Raw genomic sequence first — 13967 nt, 5'->3', positions numbered from 1 at the left:
ATAGAGGGTATCTATTTCAGGAGGCTCTCCGGGCTTTATTCAGGACCACTGCCTGCTCCCAGTATGCTGTTTCTCCAGCCTCAGGCTGAGTTCTCATCTCCATAACTCCAGCTACCATCAAAGCTTAGTCCTGAATCTTGATCATTGTTTCATTAGTCCATCCTTTTTGCTATAAACCTCTAATTCCATCCCTCTCCCCTTCCCAGAATATCTATATTGAGAGGAGAATTAATACAATCTTTAGGAACCTTGGATAGCTTAGGTTTTGCAGAAAAATTTGAAGAATCTGATTAGCCTCTCTTAGGAGCCCCTGTCCCCACTGCCCTCTGCCAAAACTTTCTCAGCAGCATGTGTGTACTCTGTATTAGTGCACATTCAGGAAGGTTCAAAGCACTTGCCTGCTACTCTCTACATGGCCAAGCCCTCTGTCAAGGGGCTGTCTTCATCCAGCAACACTCCTCAAATCAACTAGTTTTCAGTAGTATGTGGCTTTTCTCATGAGCTTTTTTTCTTTTAAGGACCAACAGAGTCCTCAGAGGAACTAACTGTTATTTGTTCCAATAACTGTTGCAAGGTTAGGACCCTAAAAGTACATCTGCTCCAGCTCTTCACTGTAATTTAAGGGAGAACTCAATGTGTTTCTGTATAGCTTATGTCTGTAGATTTATGGTTTAGGAATTAACATCTAGGGCCCTTCCTCTCTTGTCAGCTTTCCAGTTAGTTTCTCTTCGTTTATAAAATGGAAAACACACACATCCAAAGCATAGTTCTCAACTCTGTCTGAAAGTGATGAAGTCGTTTTTACCCATTTCTTACAGTTTTGGAGCTGGTGTTCCCAAACTAACATTGCCTGTGAGGGACAAATATATACTTCCAGGCAGCGTCTGCCAGCATCTTGACAGGCGTGACAAGGTGCATTCCTGGCAACATTTTGAGAGAATACAAAAGCAATGGAGTGTGCAATAGATTCAACAGTTAAGCCCAAAAGTTATAATGTAGAACTTCCCAAGAGCCACCCCCCATAATTAATATGGATTTCTTTAAACCACCAGAGCTGGGCCTCGTTCCTCTCACACACTCCCTGGGAACGTTAACTCTCATCCAAGACCTTCCCTTAAGACCAGCAGGTCATGGTGTTTGTGGTCTCAACAAAACTGGACTTTTCCTCCTAGTTACATGTTGACCAATTTCTCATTGAAGTGATTCCCCACCTTTGCAGAAACACCCGAATGCTGCCACCAACGCCTCTCTGAGCTGAGCCCTTGCCCCATCTTTGTTTCTGTTTGTTTTTCAGAACCAGAATCGGCAAGGACTCATCTTGCTTTCTAAGCAAATATGTAACTCCTACTCACCTCTTCTCTTTTGGCAGTAGCAGGTCCTGCTTACCATCCCCTCTTTCACATAATTACCTCTTTCTTTATGCTCTGCCCCTTCTCTAAACAGGCAGTTTTCTTTTTGTTCTCTTGTTTCCCTTAAGTAGCTAGGAATATAAAAGCTAGGACTTGATTTTCACTTTGAAATGTTTCCCACACTTGTAGCGTGACTGTCACTAGAGGATTTATATTAGATTAAGTGAAGAAAAAAAATGGAGTGTGAGAGGAATGAAGAATGAAAAAAACTCTCCTGTGACAGATCAATTATTTTCAGATAAAACGTAATGTCATCCCATAGCTTAAAGTAACTCTGAGAACTGTAGCCAGTTGGAGTAACCAATAACACGAATGTGCTTAGTTCTTCTCCTTTGGAACACCGATTTTCAAATTTGAGCACCCATTGGAATCACCTGAGAAATTTTTTTAAACTACTGATACACAGATCCCATCCACAAAGACTCTGATTTAACTTGTATGAGTTGCAGCCTGGGCATCAAGATTTCTAAAATTTCCCCAGGTGACTGTACTGTGCACCAAACGGACTCTATCGTGTAGGAAATTTCCACAGGATCAGAATCACCAGGAGAGTTTGATAAAATATCCATGGCTAGAGTTTCTGATTCAGTTGGATTGGATGCGGGCCTGAGAATTTCCATGTCTAATGAATTCCCAGCTGAAGCTGATGCTGTGGTCCTGGAGGCCTTACTTTGAGAACCGCTGCTTCAGAGCACTTTCCTTTGCATCAGAGTCACTTTTCTGTGCCTGGGATTCTGTGAAAAGGCAGGCCTGCTTTAGTAGGTGTGGGATTGGACCTAAGATTCTGCATTTCTAATATGCTCTCAGATGATACCAATGTTGCTGATCCCTGGACCATACTTTTACAGCAAAAGATTAGAGTACAGGAAGTCAACTATTAAGAGTATTCATTAAATAAATATGATTCTGTGAAAAGAGGAAAAAATTTAGTACCAAAGCACCGATTTGAAGGAAGTTTTCAATAGTAATTTCAATATCATTATACAGATACATGATAAAAATTTCATGATCTTTGAGAAATTACCCCCGAAATGGATAATGTCATATAATGAGAAATTCAAAATTACCCTGAGTATTTTTAAGGCAAAAGTGTCTAATGTTCAAGAATGCCCCCTCCAGAAAAAACAGTATTGAATGAATATTTGTTTCTAACAGCTTTACTGAGATATAATTTACTCACCATAAAGCTCATCTATTTAAAGTGTACAATTCAATGGTTTTTAGTATATTTACAGAGTTGTGCAACCATCATCCTAATCTAATTTTAGTACATTTTCATCATTCCAAATACAAACCCCATACCCATGGCTAGTCTCTCCCCATCTCCCTTACTCTCCCAGCTCTAAGCAATCACTCATTGACTTTCTATCTCTATAACTTGCCTACTCTGAACATTTCAGACAAACGGGATCACACAATACGTGGTCTTTTGTGCTTGGCTTCTTTCATTTAGCATCATGTCTGTCCTCTATTATAGAATCCTATCAGCATTATATCAATACATATATAGTTATTTTTCTGGTGATATTTAAAAATTAATGTTCAGCTTTTACGTCTTTTTTTTTTTTTTTTGCAAGTGCAAACGATCAGTCCTAACCAAGAATGGAAAAGTAAACTAGTAACTCACATTTCTGCTTTTAAGTATATAATAAACAGTCTCAGATTTGACTCTGTTCTGAAAAGTAAGAAGAACACATAAAGATTCTGGGCTTCCCTGGTGGCGCAGTGGTTGAGAGTCCGCCTGCCGATGCAGGGGACATGGGTTCGTGCCCCGGTCCGGGAAGATCCCACATGCCGTGGAGCGGCTGGGACCGTGAGCCATGGCTGCTGAGCCTGCGCGTCCAGAGCCTATGCTCCGCAAAGGGAGAGGCCACAACAGTGAGAGGCCCGCGTACCGCAAAAAAAAAAAAAAAAAAAGATTCTGTTTGTGATGGAACTAGTTTGCTACCATACTGGTGGAGCTTCCCAATTTTCTTACCTGGGGTGACAGGGTTACGTGACTGTAAGTGCCTTTTGTTGAACTCGAAAATGTACAACCAGCCCCTCTAAAATACAATGCGATCTCTATTAAGGCCTGACGGTTTTCTGATGATCCACTATTAAGTGAGGTCATTTGGAAGAGAAAACCAAATGCCAAGAATCTTGAAATAATAATATAACTTTTATGGCAGTTTGTAAAAAAAAAAAAAAAAAAAAATCAGTGTCTGAAAATTGCCTGTTGGAGTAAGAACTGGAAACACCAGGGTCATGAATAATTGTTTTGGGGGTAAATTCCACAAAAGAGTTCTAATATAACAATTTTGTGTCTGCTCACCACCTTATATTTTTTAACTTCTAGGCTTAAACTTAGGGTTAATAATTTTTATACTCTTTTTACTCTGCAAGTGCTTATCCGTTTTTACACAAATGACAAATCAGTTTCTGAAGTTTGTTTAGTACTTTCTTTCTATGCCTTGGGTGATGAGGGTCTTACGATAAGGTGGAGAGAGAACATTTGGTTCCCATCAAGTACTCATACACACATTAAAGCAATGGCTTCAGTTTCAGGAACTCCTGAATTTTTTGAAACATCAGAATGTGACATTCCCAAATTCTAAGACAACATGCAAATACCCAAACAAAATGGCATTGTAGTGTGAGAGCTAAATCCTAGATTTAAGATGCTAGGTTTTAAAGGAAGTGACAGATATGAAAAGTGACAAGAGAGAGGAAATATCAGAAAATATTAAAGAATTTGATAAGGTCATCTTTCAAAATTACGAATAAGCTATTTAGCAGATTTTAGTAAAAAATAATAAAATCAGTAATATGTACATTTGGTTCTTCCAAATTAGAATTATTCTCGCCAATCTGAGAGCTCATATCTGAAGGCATAAGAAGCTACGGGTGGTGACTAACACAAGTGAACATGGCATGATGTGGTGACAGCCCATTTGGGCTCTTTAAAACGAGAAGTTTTTACTAGACTGTTTCTTAGTCTGTTTGGGGTGAGGGGGGAGCACAAAATGCTTTGAGAAGCTTATGAAAGCTATGGATCCTCTCTCCAGAAAAATTCAGAATTTTGCATACAATTTCCATAGATTCCAGATCCTTGAGGATGACTAATGGGTAAGGATCCCTAGAGCCCACAGAGTACTTGGCATGTCATAAGTTATAAATGATGGTGATGATGATAATAGCTTTGTGTCATGAGTTGAAGAATGAGGAAAAAAAGACACTTTAAAAATGGAGTTTCAGGGCTTCCCTGGCGGCACAGTGGTTAAGATTCCGCCTGCCAATGCACGGGACACAGGTTCGAGCCCTGGTCCGGGAAGATCCCACATGCTGCGGAACAACTAAGCCCGTGCGCCACAACTACTGAGCCTGCGCTCTAGAGCTCGCAAGCCACAACTACTGAGCCCACGCGCCGCATCTACTGAAGCCCATGCACTCTAGAGCCCGTGCTCTGCAACAAGAGAAGCCACAGCAAAGAGAAGCCCACACACCGCAAACGAAGAGTAGCCCCCCCTCACCGCAACCAGAGAAAGCCCGCGTGCAGCAACGAAGACCCAACACAGCCAAAAATCATAAACAAAAATACATAAATGTTTAAAAAACTGGACTTTCATTCAGGTTAGTGACTAGTGAAAATTCCTCCCAGATTCTGGCAACAGGCTGTCTGTCAATATTCATCATCAGTTTTTGTTATCTGGAATGTTCATTCTTTTTTGTTTTAATCAGTATTTTTTGCCAACTTGGGAGAGGAGCCATTCTGGAACTACTATTTATGAATTGTTTTGTACCAAGCACTCTGATAAGCAATTAGTCTGCATTAGCTCATTTCATCCTAACAAATCCCAATAAAAAGATTTTACTAATGAAGAAGCTGAGACTTCAGGTAGCTCCCAAGAGCCCCAAAGGCTGTTCCCAGCAAGGAACAGATTTGTTTCATGCAGTGAAGAACATGTAGAACACAAACCATTTTTTAAAAACAAATTTACCTTCATTGGCCCAATAATTACTAGAAATTTCTTCCAGATTCTAGCAACATTCTGTTAATATTAATTTTTACTGTTTGTTATTTTGGATTGTCACTATTGTCTGGATTTTGTCAATATTTTAATGGGAACTCTGGACAGGGTAAACTAGGGGCGGCTAGCCAGAGGCCACGTTAGCCTTCTACCAGCCATTCTGACCAGAACTGTCATCTCCCTGACATAGCTCCAACATTGCCATTTGGCTTCCTTCTTATCTTTGGGTTTTGCCAAGAACCTGCTACGTGGCTTACAAACTGAACCTTATTTTATGTTCTAGACCTGTGTACTTTGTTTTCTTTTCCATTCATCCTGGTTTCATACTGAATATGAAACTAGCTAGAAAATTACCACTTCAAAATGTTCATTGCAAGGTTGTGAAGAAAAGGACACCATTTTGGTAAAGACCGACACTCCAAACTTATTTGGTAAATGTTTGTCATGAATGTCAATGGGTAACGAAAAATTAATGTCAATAGGTCGTGGAAACTGCTCACACTGTGATCATCTGCTTTCTCTTTTTAGTTTTCTAGGCTTCTGCCTTCTCCTTCCATCATTTTTTAAAAGCTTCTTTTATGCATATTCCTGGTTTTGGCCACATACTGTCATCTCTACACATTCTCCTTGGTGACCTCACCCACTCTCAAGTATTCATGCCATGCGAATCTCCATTTCCAGTCCAGACCTCCCTCCAAACTCAACTTGTTCAGTCACGTACAACCTGGATCCATCCATCCAGGTTTCCATGGGCATTTCAAACTCAACATGTCCAAATGAAGTTATCATCCTCGACAATCCTTTGATCTCTCATCCTATCCATTTCTCTCCCATCATTCACCTCCCCAAAATATTACCTTCCGATGTTTCTCACCACCCCATAATAATCACTGGTATTAATTTATCCATGTGAAATTCAGAAGCGCCTACATTCTTTGATCCATGTGGTCTTTTTACTCATTAATCACCATCTTCTGCATATATGAGTAGGAAGAATAACATCTACTTATCTCAGCAGTGGTTTTATAATTATTTTAAGGCCTTTTCAAATATATTTTTGTGAATTTAAAATGATGGACTATTTTTTAATGTATTTACATATACCATGCAAAATGTTTCACCTTTGTAAGTTTGTAACTTTTGGCTTAGAAAGCATTAATATTTTTACTCAAGCCATCTGGGTCTTGGAGATGTCGTGTGTTTTTGATAATTATATGTGGAAACTGATTTTGATCTTTAAAAATTACTTTAGGAATGCTATTTGCTAAATTTCTTTTCCTTTCTGTTTTTCTGAGTGTATTACAACTAATTTGCAATTCAAGAGAAAAATTTGGAAAGGCTTATATTTAAGCAATTTCAAGTGAACATCACAGATATCAAATGATCAAACTAAAACATTAATAGCTGTAGATGACTCAAATGTTTCTTTGACTTAACTGTCTTGTTTTATGTAATTTTTCCTCCACGTTAAAAAAAAAATCCTTTAGCGCCGTCTGCTTCTGTAATACTTTGTCATGCTTTTAAAATTTCATTCCCAGACTCTGCAGTCTTGAAATACCTCCATGAAAGTTTCGTAAAGGAAATAAATCGGAAAAAGAATTTCCATTCCTCCTAGCTTGTTTCTTAACAAACAGCAGACAAATTACTCAAGAAACATAGAGCTGCATAATTTTTGTCACAATCAGACACTTCCCTTCTGATTTTCCCTCTGACCTTATGACCATGCTGTGCCTGAGGAAACAGTATTTTATGTGCTATGTACACAACTTGTGCAATAATTTTTCTTTAAAATATGCAGATCTGGTTTTATAATCTGTACCATTAAATATGATGAATTGCTATATAGTCTCATTCATTTTATAGATAAACATTTAACAGATGACTAGATTACCAAAATAAATTCTCCAAGGGCCATTGATGGACTCAAGCAATAATACCAGTAAAAGAAATCCGATAAAGTAAATAGACTCTTCCTCGATGAACTTAAAGCACACGTTTAGATAAAAATCAGACTTTTCCAGTTTGGGACAGCAGTAATGGAAGATTAAGTGGCTCACTTTTGCACTGTGTACAACTCAAGTCTGATATTGATTTAGAAATAGAAATAAGTGGTATTAAAATAGTGATGCTGAAATTGTGGTAGAAGAAATAGCAATAGGCCAACAGTCTCCTCGGAGAAGTCTAAATATGGATGTTCAATTGTTTACAAATATGTTCAACCTTTCAACCATTATTCAATATACATCAAACACCTGCTGTGTCTAGATTCTCTACAAGCTTCTGTAATGAATCAATAATTTTCTAAATAATTTTAAATGAAATTGATTCATCATCTTACAGATAGAACTGGACTCCCTTCCTCCTGTATTTTCTTCTCTGGTCCATTTTCCACATACTAACCAGAATTAACTTTGTGAAGTTAAAATTATATAATAAAGTTCAAACTCCTTAATGGGGTTTACAGAAACCTGATGGTTTCACGCTTGCTACCTCTCTGGCCTTGCGCTCGCCCTCGCCCTCCAGCCACACTGAACGACTAAGCGTTCACAGAAGTCAGGCCTTTGCATGCATTTCCACTGCCCAGATAATCTTCTTCCTCTCCTTTTCTGACTCCTTCCTTGCTTTTTAGTTTCTGGCCTAAATATCTCCTTGGCTAAAACTTCTCTAAGGAATAAAGCCTGGTCGGGTGAGCCTCTTATGCAGTCAAATACTCTACACCTGAGCTCTCTCCATCAGGTGTGTCTCTTATGAACCACGTTTAACATGCCATGCCTTCCACCTCTTCGCACCTAACCCAGCAAGTTATTCACTTGTCTGCCTCTTCTGCTGGACTGGCTACCCCTCAAGGACAATTGTTTGTTCTGGAAATCTCGTTACGTGAAATAGGGCCTTGGTGATAATTGGCTGAATGAGTAAACGGAAAATTGAAATACATTTTTTCCATTTATTTTGGTGAGGCCATTTTACAGTGGCATGTGTGTGAAGTAAGGGAAATTATCCTTGGTCCCACTACTTGACTACGTGGATTGAAATATTTGATGGTAAATGCACACACTTAAGCACACTCTCCTTTTTCACACGTTTTAATTTTAATTTATTATTAAATGTTTTGTACTGAAATCAGTAATGCTCCCGTCTTTCCTACTGAGAAGATTAAGTGGCTTAGTCTTGCTTTGATGTATCATGATGAGTCAAAATACAAGGCAACTCCAAAATCAACTTAAATTTCTTTTCTTTTCTTTTTTTTTAAAGCAGGGTAAGAAGGAGTTGCACTAACAATAGTTATTTCTGGTTGACTTTTACTTTCATTTTTTACTCTCCCATGTTGTCCTAAACATTGACAATGAGCAGGTCAAAAAGGAAACCAATAAATATTTTATACACAGGAAAGAACAGGAAGATAATTACATTGTACCAAAGACAGATTAGTAATATGGGTGATCTGTGACTTTCTTGCTACCTTTAAAATTCTATAATTTTATGGCTTCTCAATTGTACTATGCAAAAACATGTAGATTTTAATCCATACTAGATACAGTAGGGATTCAACTAGAAATGTCTGTGAAATGTTCTATCACGATAGAAATAATTAATGAAAAAGTTTACATATGACTTTAGTCATAATAAACGGAAATGCCTTGCACATAGTGAGCACTCATTAACTGTTAAATGAATAAATCTATGAATTGGTCAATGAATGTTAAATGAAGTTTGTGTATTAAAATCCTGTCTCTGCTGCCCTCCAGTGGCTCAAAGGTTAAACTCTGAAAGACTTCATTTTCTGCATTTCATTTTCAGATCCTTATTTGAGAGGAGCATGAATGTCCAGGTTTGGGGGCTTGGTATTTTTCGTGGACAGTTTTGTATTTGTTCTCTGAAATATTACCTTGGCGGATCCAGACTAAATCCCCAAGATCAAATGCATTATCCATCTCTTCCCATTTGCAGGCTAAACTTCAGCAGTAGTAATAGGTAGTGTCAATAAACACTAACATTTGTATGTTCACAGTTTACAGAGATTCTTCGTGTCATCACATAAAACTTCTTGTAAGAAATAGTGGTGTCAATGACGACACCAACTGCAACTGTTTTATTAGAAATAGCTCTGGCCTCTTGTTACTATAAAAAGTAGGTGATAGCCTTGCCATGTGCTATTAGGCATGAGGGTTCACATAAATGACATACCCTATGAGCAGCCTGGGACTCTAAATTTACATGTAATCTAAAAGTAGTACGATAGAAAAATGTTAACTTTGCAGCAAATACCATTACAAATATCAGTTCTGCCATCGGGTGAACTACAGAACTATATTTTTGTATTGCCCTGGTCTGTGAGAGTGATATCCTGAATCCAACCGGTTACTAGAGTAGATGCAGGAGAAAACTTTTGTTTCCAAAAATATGGAGTTTTTGACATTGGCTAGGAGCTAACTGCCAGATCTCCTGTGCTTCAGGCCTCGTCCTGGGGCTTTAGATAATGATCTCCAACTGATTTATCTCCTAGATGACTTCTCTAAATGTTTACCTTCCCTTGTTATTATAGTTCTTCTGGAATTTCCTTTCAGTCGTACCCAAGGAAGTCTCTAAATTCCTTCCTAGTCTGCCACCATACCTCTAGGTGGTGTGATTGTTTCCATTTTTTGCTCACCTACGATCTATCGTCTTGAATCATAGTCTCTTACTTTATGTGTCTTACTTAAACGTTATTTCTTCCTTTTCTGTAATATGTATGTCCCATTTATCTGTCATAATACTACTTGTGTTTTTCTTATTATCAATTAGATTAGAATTTTGTGTATTTTATTGATGTTTTCATAAGCTCGGGTTTATTTAACAATTGTGTAATTTTTCTACTTTTTACTTCACTGTACTTTTGCAACTTGTTTTCAGTTAATATATTGGGAATATTATAAAAGAAAAATTCTTTTTAGAACTAATCCTAAGAATATTTTCTCACCAAAGCATTTTTATAACAGTGAAGCGTTTAAAAAGAATAAGTAAACTGAAATAAATGTCCATTAAGAGGAGATGTGTTATATAAATTCAGTGACATCATAAAATGCAATAATATTCACTAATTAAAATTATGTTTTCTTTAAATATTTATTTGTTACAAGTCCATAAAATAGCAAGTTAAAATTACAGGACATTTTGTGAGTTAAAATATAAAAAAGTATTTTTTTCCATTTTTAGAAATGGATGTGCATGGATGTATTGTGTGTATGTGTGTTTATGTGTTATATGCACACATGTCTGAAAGAATATACTCTAAGCTACTAACAGTGATTTTATCTGTGGTGTGGTTGTTATCATAAGAATCTATAACCAAAAATGTCCCAACTCTCATTATTCTTCATGAGGCCTTTAACCTAATGTGCCTTAAACTTCAACATATACTTTAATATAATTTTCTAAACACTTCCAAAAATTTTATGGAGATACAGGCACAAAAACAAAAGAAAACAGCCAAACTGGGATGCTTTCCATTCTTGTTCCAAGAAAAGCGAACCAAGAACATAGTGAGAAATTGTTTCAAGACAGGTTTGTGGTTTGTTGTGGTTTGTTAAGGTTTGTTATGGCAGTCCTAGGAAACTAATACAATTTCCTTAGGAAATTATCCATTTTATCAAGGTTTTAAATTTTTATTTGTATAGAAGTCTATAAAGCAGTCTCTTAGGATTTGTAATTGCTTCTGCTTCATTTTGTTTTCACTCAGTTCTTCATTTTTTACTTTCTCTCTTAAGTTAGGGGTACTTTGTCTATTGTTTTATTTCACCTCAAAATAAGCACTTTATTCGTGAATTAGATTTATTGTTTTCTATTCTGAACCTCAACAATACCTGCTTTTACCCTTACGATATCTTTGATTATTTATTTCTTTGGTTTATTTTGTTGTTTACCTTTATTTTTTCCTTTGTTTTTATTTTTGGTTTGTTTTTGCATTTTTGAGCTGGGCATTTAATTCATTTATCTTCATTCTTTCATTTTTATTCATGAAAGTGTTTAAGGCTTTGAGTTTTCCTCTCACCAGTACTTTAAATATCTTCAAAAGATTCTGAAATATAGTGTTTTGTCACTGGTTTTCAATAATTCTGTAATTTGTTTTTCCCCTTTCACCCAAGAAGCAGAAATTGTTTAATGGAAGGCTTTTAAATTGCCAGTTGGACATACATTTATTTATTGTTAATAATTTTTCATTTTTTGGCCTTGTGATAAATGTATAATATTTCTTATTCATGGTACTTATTGATCTTTTCTTTGTGACATTATATATGATCAATTCTCATGACTTCCATGTGCCCTTAAGTAGGTACACTCTATTATCAGAGTCTGAAGCTTTATATATCCTTAAGATCTGTCTTACTATAAGTCTGATATTTGTGGTCTCAAGTCTATCATATTATTTTATTTTATAATTATTATTGTTATATTTGCTGAGTTTTTTCTACACACTATAGATATGTTTTGCTCTTCTACCTTTTAAACTTTGCTATTTACAAAGTGATTTAACTTTATCCTTATGTATATTTTAACGCCCTTAGTCCCGTTTCCTTATTTAAACTTCTACTCAATACTCTGTTGTTTTATTCTGGTATCATTGATTCTCACCTGTTCACTATATGTATAAAAAAATTAGTAAAATTATTCTACTTTCCTCTTTTGTTCTCCATTCTCCTCTGATATGTTGGTTGTGTTATTTATACTTGTAAAAGATACAACACATAACTGACATTGTGTATAACATTATTTTACCACCATTGTCCTCATTTTTATAGTACTATAGTCTTACTTAGATCTATATACAACTGAATGTATGAAATGTATACCAATAGTCTTTTTTTCTGGTTTCAGCAGTCAGATCTTGGTTAGAAGATGCTCATTCTCTAGTGAATTCCTCAAGAAAGGCTACCTACCGAGTACAGAATGTCCTGATCTCTTGCATATTTAAAGCATTGCTATCAAAGACAACTTGGCTTTATAAAATTCTTGGTTTGCACATCCTTTCCTGAAAGGATATGAAAATTCTGCATCATTGATGCCTTGCTTTACGTATGTTTTTCTAAGAAATTTGATGCTAGTCTAATTTTGTCCTTGTAACTTTTTTTTTAACCTGATGGCCCTGAGAATTTTTTTCTTCATCTTTAAAGTCTAATAGTTTTACTAGAATATGTCACAGCATTGATCATTGTAGGTCAATTTTCCCTGGTACCTGGTAGATCATTTCACTATGTAAATATGGGTTTTGTTTATTTCTAGAAACTTTACTTAGATTATACATTTTAGTATTAGTTCTGTTTCATTTTTCTGCTTCTGAAACTCCAATAATACATAAATTAGTTCTTTTTTGCTTGAATACCATCTAAATCACTTTTCTTTGGTGGTTAAAGAAAAAACTATTTAAAAACTATTTTTTCATTCCCATGGTTGTTGTCTTACTTTTATTCATTGCACTTTATTAATTTTTCACTCGTATCTTTTCTTCCATGATTCCCTCCTCCCCCACTGAATTCAATCAACTCCTATTTCATTTCTTATTATTCTTGACTTTTGAATTGTTTTTTTTTCGGTACGCGGGCCTCTCACTGCTGTGGCCTCTCCCGTTGCGGAGCACAGGCTCCGGACGCGCAGGCTCAGCGGCCTACGGACCCAGCTGCTCCGCGGCATGTGGGATCTTCCCGGACCAGGGCACAAACCCGTGTCTCCTGCATCGGCAGGCGGACTCTCAACCACTGCGCCACCAGGGAAGCCCCAACTTTTGAATTTTTGATGCAAAGTGCTGTTTTAAAAATTCCCAAGGGACTTCCCTGGTGGTCCAGTGGTAAAGAATCTGCCTTACAATGCAGGGGATGTGGGTTTGGTTCCTGGTTGGGGAACTAGGATCCCACATGCTGCGGGGCAACTAAGCCCACGTGCCATAACTTCTGAGCTTGCATGCCTCAACTAGAGAGCCTGCGTGCTGCCAACTACAGAGCTCATGCACCCTGGAGCCTTCATGCCACACCAGAGAGAAGCCTGGGCACCACAATGAAGATCCTGCATGCCTCAACGAAGATCCCACATGCTGCAACTAAGACCTGACGCAGCCAAAAATAAATAAATAAATAGTAAGTAAATTTTTTAAAAAAATAATCCCAAATACTTGTTTGACAATACTTAATTCAGTTTGGAACATTGTGTGCTAGTTTCCTTTTCCTTTGCTTTTCTTCTAAGGGAAAGTTCATTAGAAAACTGTTTTGATTTTCATTTGTTTTATTTTAATAGTAATCTATACAGACAAAGACTGTATCCCTGCTTGGGGTAGATTACCAGATTCTTAGTTCAAAAGTATCTTCTTCAGTCTGTATAGCAAAATATAACTTCTCTCTAGACGGCTTTCATTTTTCTGCAGGGGATAAGGAGAATGATTATGTGCTCTTTGATATTTTAATTTCCTTTTGTTTTCTAGGATCTCAAATTTCCCTCTCTTGCTTCTTTTTCTCATTCACTCTGAATTTTCCAAGTTGTGTTTGCTTCTTTTTCTCATTCACTCTGAATTTTCCAAGTTGTG

Source organism: Pseudorca crassidens, chromosome 7 (genome assembly GCF_039906515.1).
Source record: "Pseudorca crassidens isolate mPseCra1 chromosome 7, mPseCra1.hap1, whole genome shotgun sequence".
NCBI lineage: Eukaryota > Metazoa > Chordata > Mammalia > Artiodactyla > Delphinidae > Pseudorca > Pseudorca crassidens.
This window is presented reverse-complemented; position numbering follows the sequence as displayed.